The following is a 10,562-nucleotide window of genomic DNA, read 5'->3' on the forward strand; positions in this document are numbered from 1 at the left end:
AGAGCCTTCAACTTTTCGGAAAGAATATCTACGTCTTCGTGTTTGTGTTTAGTTTTTTTTCATGGCAAAATCCGCGACTGAATCAATCAGTATATTGAAGGTTTCTTTCCAATTGATGGATTTAGGCTCACGATATTAAGGGCCTTTGCATAACACATTTCCCAGGGAAGTGTTATTGACAATGTTGAGACCAACAGTAATAACGTTGTCAGCCGAATTTTATGTAAGGTGCAATCAGGAGGTTTAGATTTATTGTCAATATTGAAATTTTGTAAAACGTGTTTGTAATATGACATTTGGGTTGCTATTGGTTTGGTATAGGTATAAGAAATAATTGGTACAGACTGATCTTTAAAATAAGGAGGTATATTCAACAGAACTTATTTTTGATTACAGTTATTGCATAAGTTAACGCCATCGAGACCTTCGTTGGGAATGGAAAGTTAATGAATTGTATTTTAAATAAATCTATGCATAAGGATTAACAAATCATGAAATTGAGAACTTCTGTACATAAGGACTAAGTTAATAACTTTTGTACACACAACATGCTCATGGTAATATGTATTCGAATCCCTTTCCAATTGATAAAGATTGCTAGTTTATCAGAAAGTCGGTTGTTCTGTCTATTTCCTCCAGGTTCATCCACCAACATTGTAAAACAAACTGACAAAAGAAACTGTTAATAACCGCAGATGTGTAAAGTATTGATTAAACCAAATACGTAAGAATAGGAACAATATATCCGACAACCTATACCATTACCAGACATTAACAAACAAATACAGACCTTTGTCTGAATGAATGGTTCCTTGAAGTTTTGGAAATAGAGAGTATATATTTTACATACCATTACAAATAACTGAGATTTTCATTGTTCATGGGGTATTGTAAATAGACAGTATTTTGCAAATACAAATACAGATAACTAAGATCTTAAGTGTCCATGAAAGCATGCTGTATGATTGTTAGATACAAATAATGTACTTAGGGAGATATCGAACTCAGCGGTAAAATAAAAAATGTGAAGTCTGTAAAAACTGACAACACCAATGAAAAAAAAACTTGACAGGAATTGACATATTCTTTACTTTATTTATGCAATTTTTAAAGAAAATGTTGGCGTTAATGTGGTTTATAGCTCGCATAACCTCCCACTTATATGACAATTATATACAGTTCCATTATATTGATAATGTTGCTTGATCAATCAACACAATCAAAATTGTTTGACAATAATTTGGATCTAACAGCATATATTGTACACAGTCATCATATATGTAATCCGCTCTATTGTCGGGTTGTTGTCTCTTTGACACATTCCTCATTTCCAATCTCAATTTTTTGAGACGATGGCTCATTAGTGTTTTGCTAAGACACCAATGACGTTTCACAAAGTCCGAAAATCGTATTTATTAAGAAATGTATACGCCATACGCTGGTTAATGTGATATATTTGTTGCAATTGTCAAAAGCCAAATCACCCAGCAAGATAGCTTTGTCTTATGTAGTTTATATCGAGCGTTCATGATTTTTGTATGTCTTAGTTTTAACCCTTCAAGTTCTTAAATAAATTCAGAGGCATTGGCATTCTTTACATATGAGTAATGGCATATTTAGCAAACTGGTATTGAACTTTGAAAATGAATGACTTATGATATTTAGATACCAGTAACTGTAGTTTTATCTTTACAGTCTTCAATGGGTCTGACATGTTATATATTTGTAAATTGCAAACCACAAATGTTATTCTGCTAGTATTAAACTGAGAAGCACTCTATTCTTTATAAGTCTTAAACATTGAAAATATGGATAAAAAAAAACTAAAGATCCATGATTTGATTCAAAGCTTCATAATTATAATCATTGAATTTACCTTTTGTTCTTTTTTGTTTGTTTTAATTATACATCATCAAACCAGATATTTGAGTAAAGTTTTTTTTCCCCAGAGAAAAAAATACTCAGAGAGCAAAACTTCGGCCTTTTTCTTTTTTTTATTCCCATGATTGTTTTCTTATGTACTTCTGATAAAATTGAGAATGGAAATGGGGAATGTGTCAAAGAGACAACAACCCGACCAAATAAAAAACAACAGCAGAGGGTCACCAACAGGTCTTCAATGTAGCGAGAAATTCCCGCACCCGGAGGCGTCCTTCAGCTGGCCCCTAAACAAATATATACTAGTCCAGTGATAATGAACGCCATACTAATTTCCAAATTGTACACAAGAAACTAAAATTACAATAATACAAGACTAACAAAGGCCAGAGGCTCCTGACTTGGGACAGGCGCAAAAATGCGGCGGGGTTAAACATGTTTGTGAGATCTCAACCCTCCCCCTATACATCTAACCAATGTAGAAAAGTAAACGCATAACAATACGCAAATTAAAATTCAGTTCAAGAGAAGTCTGAGTCTGATGTCAGAAGATGTAAAAACCTAGATTTATATTTACCTTAAATCATATTACATTTAATGAAAATTATAATTTACATAAGTCATAAACATGATAAACAAGATATTATAATTTTTTTTTAAATGATTTACAATTAATTTTTGAATTTATTTAAGTTTATTACGTTTATCATACTTAAAATTGAATTCAAAATAAATTATATAATTATTTACACAAATTCATTGTTATTAAGAAGAAATGTCTCTAATATTGAACCATATCTAAAATATCTTAAACTAAGTTAAAATTTGGAAATTTATTTGTATTAATGAATTATGTTTAAATGATAGTTAAATTAGAATTTTTCAGTGCAATGCATATATTTTTTTTTTCAATTTGAAATTTAATATGCATAAACTATGCATTTAATTCCATATTAAAAGCATCATTTCGAGCAGTGAAAATTATCTAACAATAATTTAGCAAATTTGCATGATTTTTATCACACTCACCAATCATTTACACACAGAGGATTAATCTATGTTGTTTTATATGATACAAAGAATAACGTGTTTATTTTCTTTCTTCGAGTTTAAAAAACTGTTGATTATATATCATAGAATATATTATAATCGGAATCTTATCTTCATTTGTATGCAAATTTTATAAGCTGTGTAACAATTTTTTTTTGCAATAATGCTACATCTACAGTCATCCATTTTCAGACTTTATAAAAATAAGTGTAGGCTGTGTATACATGTGTTCATGATTAATAAATCTTTGTCTTAATTTATCTGTGCAATTGGAATAAAAAAATAACCTTAACGAAGAAACCGAATCCTAATTGATTTATTATCTTCGATATCTATACAATCTCAATAATTTGAGTATCAGTATGTATTGGCATTTCAAATATTTTGAATACGTAACGCTTTATGCACTCTGAAGATTAAAGTTTTTTACCAAGATGAGTATAGATTTTATAGACAACATTATGTTGACATTGGTTTTGATGAAAGATTCAACAAAGTTTGACAACTATGCACAACACGTCAACTCGTACCTGATTTACTTTTTTTGGATCTGTATCAGTCCTTTCCAATAACAATTGCACTATGTCGAGATTTCCATTTCCAGCAGCTACGTGTAATGGAGTGTTACCATAACTCTAAGATAAAAAGGTTGCTATGTTCATAGTATCATTAGTATCATATGCATGCTAACAAAACCAATTCATACAAATGACAAAAAAAAAATTACAGTAACAAAAATGAATTTGCCAACATTTCTTTTTGCTAATCGCAATTTTGTTGAAACTGTTGATAAAGATTAAGGTAATAACGTGGTCATGTTATCTGTTTTCGAGTTCCGTTTACCAATATTGACTAAAGTTGCCTGTTTTCCAGAAGTTCTGTTGTTCTGTCTTTTTATTTCAGCTTCATCCCGTCTACATTTGAAAATAGGCATTATCTGAAAATGCTTTTTACCAACAGCGTCAAGATGGGCACTTATTGGCGAATATCTGTATTTTGGGTGTTTTATTTTTTCTTTGTGAACTCGCCTCCGTTCACAGAGGCTATTCCCGGTCTGTCCAATATAATTAGGACATGTGGAGCAGATTAACAAATCTTATTCACTGCGTCACATGTCCTGTTTGTTATTTGAATTGTCTATTTGTCATTTCAATGTCTGTTATATCTCACAATGCAGAATATGTTTTATTTATTGTTGAACATGTTGAAGGCTGTTTGGAGACCTATAGTTATTTCTGTGTTATTTGGTCGCTTGTTGAGTGTCTCATTTACAATCATATCACATCCTCTTATTCGAAATTTCAATTTATCCATTCAAAATTCATTCCATACACCAAATATAGTTGACCCGTTGATTATATAATATAGCATATAAAAATGGTTTACCTAGTGCATGCACATGTATTTTTGATATTAGAAAAAAAACCACAATCTTTGAAAACTTGACTTTGACATTAATATTCATAATCAGGTAACTTAAACCTTGATCACTTATCTATGAATTTAAATTGAGGTAGATATTTTTGTTGCAATCTGTATCAATTTAAATGAAATCTACTTTTAGAAAACAATGTTTATCTGATTTTGTGATCAGTAATCTGGATCTTTATGATACTGTAAATTCAGAAATTATTGTGATGTTTTAATTAATGCAAATAATGCGAAAAGGTGAATATCTCAATAATAAGAACTTGCATTCTGATAACTAAATATTGAAGATTTGTTTGCTGAATTCTTGGTAATCACAATAATTGAACTAAAGATTTAGTCCTTTCATGAAAAAATGCAATAATTTCCGAAATTTACTATTATAGGTAAATAGGTTATCAGTTACATGTAGCATGGTTAGTGAGACACAAGTTTTTCCAGACAATATATATTTTTTTTAATTGTTTTGTTTGGTGTCTCATTGAACAAAACAAGTTATTTCTTATTATATCCAGAAAATATCACTCTTGAAATAGAATCAGAATAGCATATAGATGGACAGCAAATGCCAAATGCTGTAAAATAATTCAAGTGGCCATTTAGTTCAGAGGTAAAAGATGAAACAAAGTATGTGCATTTACTGCAACTGACACTTGGAATTATGATTTCCAATATTTCCAAATCTCATTAGCTACCTTATGTATTAAAGACAACTGCATATTATGAACCGTGTTTGCAGAAAAATTCACTACAGGCAGCTCAGCAAATTAATTAATTAAAACAGCTGTTTTAAAATTCATTGTTTGACACATTTTTGATTTTTTTCTTCATATCATATGAAATTAAATATATAAGACATTTATTAACATTGTTAATTTCAATATACTAGTAATTGTTGACATGTATACATATACATGGTTTATTTTTATAAAATGTTTTTTGGATTGAGATTTGTCGCATTGGCACTTACACCACATCTTCCTCTATCTATGTACAATCCTTAGCTGGTCAGTCCCATATTCTAATTATTTTCCTTATATATCAATATGCTTCTTCTTGGTTTTTTTTACAAGACTCAATAATCTGAATTCACCATTGGGACAGGTAGATAAGTAGGTCCTTTTGTGATTTTGTATTATTTTGATGGATTTGCCAGCAGCAGGAAAGCATACAGTTCCAAACTATAATTGATATTTGGCTTCTTGAGTGCATGGATTCTGACAACACATTGCATATAGACAACAAGTGTAGATTCGTTCCAAAATGGATTCTACCAGTGCATGTACTTTGTATATTCTATACATGGTGATGTAGTTGCAAGTATTGTTGATCTTGGCTTCTAATGTTGTTCTCAAGTTTCAGCAGTTTACACATAGTTCCCAATTTCAAGACACGATGATAATGGCTTCTGGTGTAAATTCTGCCAGACTTATTACTTTGCCAATAATTTCCAAATAAAGTTGAACATTCCAGGATATTTCACATCTGGTGCGCATCTGGTGCAAGAAAATTAGTACCGTTAATTTTATTACTACCACTGGGTCGATGCCTCTGCTGGTGGACTATTAGTCCCCGAGGGTATCACCAGCCCAGTAGCAAGTACTTCGGTACTGGCATGAAAATACGGATTTTTTTGTGTTATTAAAATTTGCTGCTACTAAATGATAGAAATTATTATAAATTAAGGAATGTATCTCCCTCATGCAAAGCTCTGATTCCTTTCACGGATTCGGCTATACTTTTTTGACCTTTTGGATTATAGCTCTTCATCTTTCATATAAGCTTTGGATTTCAAATATTTAGGCCACGAGCATCACTGAAGAGACATGCGAAATGCGCATCTGGTGCAAGAAAATTAGTACCGTTAATTTTATCACAATAAATCACCCCTTCCTTTTACATGTAATTGGAGCCTGCAATTAAATATCAGAATAATTATGTCAGAAAATCAACCAAAATTTAATTTTAAATACACGGGGAATGTATGCCACAGCTTGCATACATGTATATACATGTAAAGTTATAAAGGGACAAAACTGAAGAACGGTAATAGTGACAATATCCAAATTTTTACATGATTTGAATTTGAATTTAATTAATTATATATATAAGCAGGGGCAAGTTATATCTCTGCCCCCAAATTCTGAAATGCAGCGGAGCTATATTTGTATTTATCAGCAAAATTATGCTGAGGTGTCTTGTACCCTGTTTGTAATATCGGATACAAAAAATTTATATTTAAAAATAACAAGCACAAAACAATAATGATTGTGCGTGTTATTTGGTAATTAGTTATCAAAGAAACCAGGATTATAATCAAGTACGCCATACGTCATCTTATCAACAGTTTGAATAAATTAAAACATTTGAATTTGATTGTTTTAGAAAAAAACAAATTTCAATCTCCTTCTAAAGAACAAAATATTGAAATTGCTAACTTTAAGCATTTTTCAATTTGCCTTAACATATTGAAAAATGAAAAATGTTTGGCGTAAATGTACACGAACGTATAGGTAGGGATTTTGTTTCATTAAACAATTTTTACATAAAGTTTACGAGAGAAAAAATCTGACTTAAACGGGACTTAAAAGTGACAAAAAAAATTAGATTTAAGGTACAAAAATTTAGGCTTAAAATATAGGGTACATGTAGGCATGGAACAGGAAACACACATTTTTGTTTGTTTAGCTATTTGAAATTTTATGATCAAGAAGAATCCATCCATAAAAATGTATGCCTCTGACCATGCTGACTGTAACCGAGTGTAGGGGTTATAATTTACAAATTATATAGGCCATTTATATATAATTATATTCTCAAGAAAACAAACAAACAATATTAATTCAACCCCTTTAGAAGGTGTAGAGTGGCAACCCTAATTAGGGAAAATGGAAATGAGGGACAAGAAAGCAGGAAAAAGGTGTTTTAAGATATGCTAGTATCAGAGTAAATGACAAGAATTCGAAAAGAGGGGGAAGGTGGATTAAAATTCTGGGAAACATATTTTGTCACTTTTTTGTCCATTGTTGTCTAGGAGCAAGGGGAATGGGATGGACATCATAGAAGTAGAAGTAAGGGGAACATTTCAGATGAAAAGTGGGGAAAATAGGAGTTGGGGAGAGAATTGGAGCCCTGTTCGGGTTGCCCACATTAGTCATTTCTTATTACATGTACATGTTATTAGACCTTTACGATACATACTTTACTTCATTTAATCCTAACGTGGCTGTGAAATTCGATTTTACGAATGACAATAAATCAAGACTTAAATTTGATACTAACGGTAGTTCAAAGGGACATTTGGATCCTTCATCAATCCCTTCTCTTTTGCCTGTTTGACACAGATATTTTTCAAAACAGTCTATACATGTTAACAACTTGCCAGGTTAGGTTCAAATTAACACATAAATAAAATATCCATAAAGATTATACGTAGAACAAAAATTTAGCCCATGCAAGGTTTCAGCCGCAGTGATTTTATACATTTGTACAGTGGCGAGTATTTTGAGACAACCCCCTCACCTATTATTTTTCGTGACACTGAAAACATTTGGCTGCCAAATATATCAAAATCTATGTTGTCTTCTGTAATAACGCTACCTTCATCGTTGTCTATTCGCCACTATGTCTGTTATTAATGTATATGGTCGTATTCATCAGTGCAGTAGGCTGCTCAGCAATGGCGACACTGATATTTCTTTTGTCCGATTAGAGGGAAACAATTCGCGCTAACAAAATTTACCGTATTTCACGAAAATAATCAACATTTCGCTTTTTTTAAACAAAAAGTAATACGTTAATCCCATTTGTATTCAGCTATCGTCCATTTATATAATAGCAAACATTATCTTATTAAAGCCATCAATAAGGAATTTACAAAAAGTTAATTAATGGAGTCCATTGACATCAGACCACATAGGGTAGAGGGGTTAAACAAAGCTCGTAACTTTTTTTTAAATCCTAGTGACCCCCATTTTATTTTACCTTAATATTAAAAAAAAAACCATAGCTTTGACATATCCGTTTTTTTTTTTAATCCACAGTGAAAATTTTCCGAAAAATCGATTTAACCAATAATTTTAGCCCTAAACTAAAATAAGAAAATGCTAAATTTTGACATAAATCTGAAAATAAAAGGATGACAAAGTCTAAAATAACAAAGGAAAACGTTTACATTTCAAATTTTAATGTTATTTGCACATAATAATCATCCTGACTTGGTTCTTAAAGTCTTTGAATTTGATTAAGCTGCTATTGTTTAAAGGATGGAAATGTTTGGAAATAGGATCAAAATCTCACATTTCGCTACAATTTGGGGGCTATAGCCTGGTGACATCCTTTTTATGCCCCACCTACGATAGTAGATGGGCATTATGTTTTCTGGTCTTTGCGTCCGTCCGTCCGTCCGTCCGTCCGTCTGTCCGTTCGTTCGTCCGTCCGTCCGTCTGTCCCGCTTCAGGTTAAAGTTTTTGGTCAAGGTAGTTTTTGATGAAGTTTAAGTCCAATCGACTTCAAACTTAGTACACATGTCCCCTATGATATGATCCTTCTAATTTTAATGCCAAATTAGAGTTTTTACCCCAATTTCACGGTCCACTGAACATGGAAAATGATAGTGCGAGTGGGGCATTCGTGTAATGAGGACACATTCTTGTTTCTTTTCATTTTTGGATTCAGCATAAAAAATCTACAAATATGTGAAAATAAAAATTTTCAACCGGGGGTCCTTATTTGGGTGAGCCACCTTAAAGCAAGATTCAACATAATTTTTGAGGATACTCATGTGTTATTTAGGAAATAATTCATGGCAGCCGTATATTTGTTTTTATTTAACCATGGCTTGGGCATTTATATTCGATTATTTTACCCTGAGCATTTATAATTGCCCAACCCATGGTTAATTGAACACTAATTTACGGCTGCCATGAATTATTTCGATTCTAATAGGATAAATTCTGTAATTTTCTTAACCGTGAAAGCCATATACATACGATACTTTTCAGGCTGTTCCGTTTTACCCAATTTCGATAATGTTACTTATATTATATCAATTAATAATTATTTTATTTTAATCGCATGTTTCACTTAGATATTTTCTTCCAATGTAATGCTATTCCTTCTAAGGCGTACACGAAGCTTTTAAAGCACCCGGTATTTACATTTGATTTTTTGTTTACGGAAACATACTTGTGACGTCACCTTGTTTCGTTGCCATGCTAAGACAATAACATTATTTCGTGGAATTTTCGTTTGATGAAATGTTACCATGAACATATAAATTAAAATGGACTGATACCAAAAACAACAAACATTATAGCGATATACTTCTGTTCATTAATGGGTCAGATTTTGGGAAGAATGAGGATTACTACTATTTTGTCAATTGCTTGTTATTTTGTTATTGTTCAATACAATATATCTAGTTCATTAAGCTGTCTATGATGATATGCTCACCCAGTCGCTATAGTTTATATCTGCGCCTTTGGAGAGATAATCTTTGACCTTTTGTAAATTCCCGGCTTGAGCTTTGGCCACGAGATTCTGTAAGAAAAATATATATTCCATTGAACAAGCATTCTCTATTCGGAATATTTTTTGTACAATAGTATCAAATATATTTTGTGTCCATTTTTGTTACTGCAAATGCAATATTTGGAGATATTTTTACTGGTCTTCCTTATAATAGTAAAGACTACTTACACGAAGAGCATTTATTTATATCTTGACATATATCGCATTTAATACATTTTATACTATTCATTCTTAAAGTTTTGTACACACTAAAGATGTTCAGAGTAACATGGTATTCTCTTCCAAACTAAATTACTAAAACTAACTTTTACGTAATGGCATAAGTCGTAATATTTGCGATAAAAAAAAAAGTCTGACGAAAGATTTTTTACATGTTGTTTGAACACTCCATTTTTTAGAATGTCAAATATGGGATGCTATAGAATATTAATTAAAGCGATTTGTCCGATTTACGTTGAAACCTACATTTTTATTTTCAATTGATCGTTAAGGCAGTATCAGAATTATTAATCTTCAAAGTTGGGGAAGCTAGTTATTTTGAAAATATATACAAGATATTTTATTTCTATTTCTAACAACTGAACGTTTGAGATTAAAACTTTATGGAATCAAAGAATACATAAATTACTTAACTTACAACCAATAATAAAATTTAAAATGGAAATAGGGATAAG

Source organism: Mytilus edulis, chromosome 6, assembly GCF_963676685.1.
Source record: "Mytilus edulis chromosome 6, xbMytEdul2.2, whole genome shotgun sequence".
NCBI lineage: Eukaryota > Metazoa > Mollusca > Bivalvia > Mytilida > Mytilidae > Mytilus > Mytilus edulis.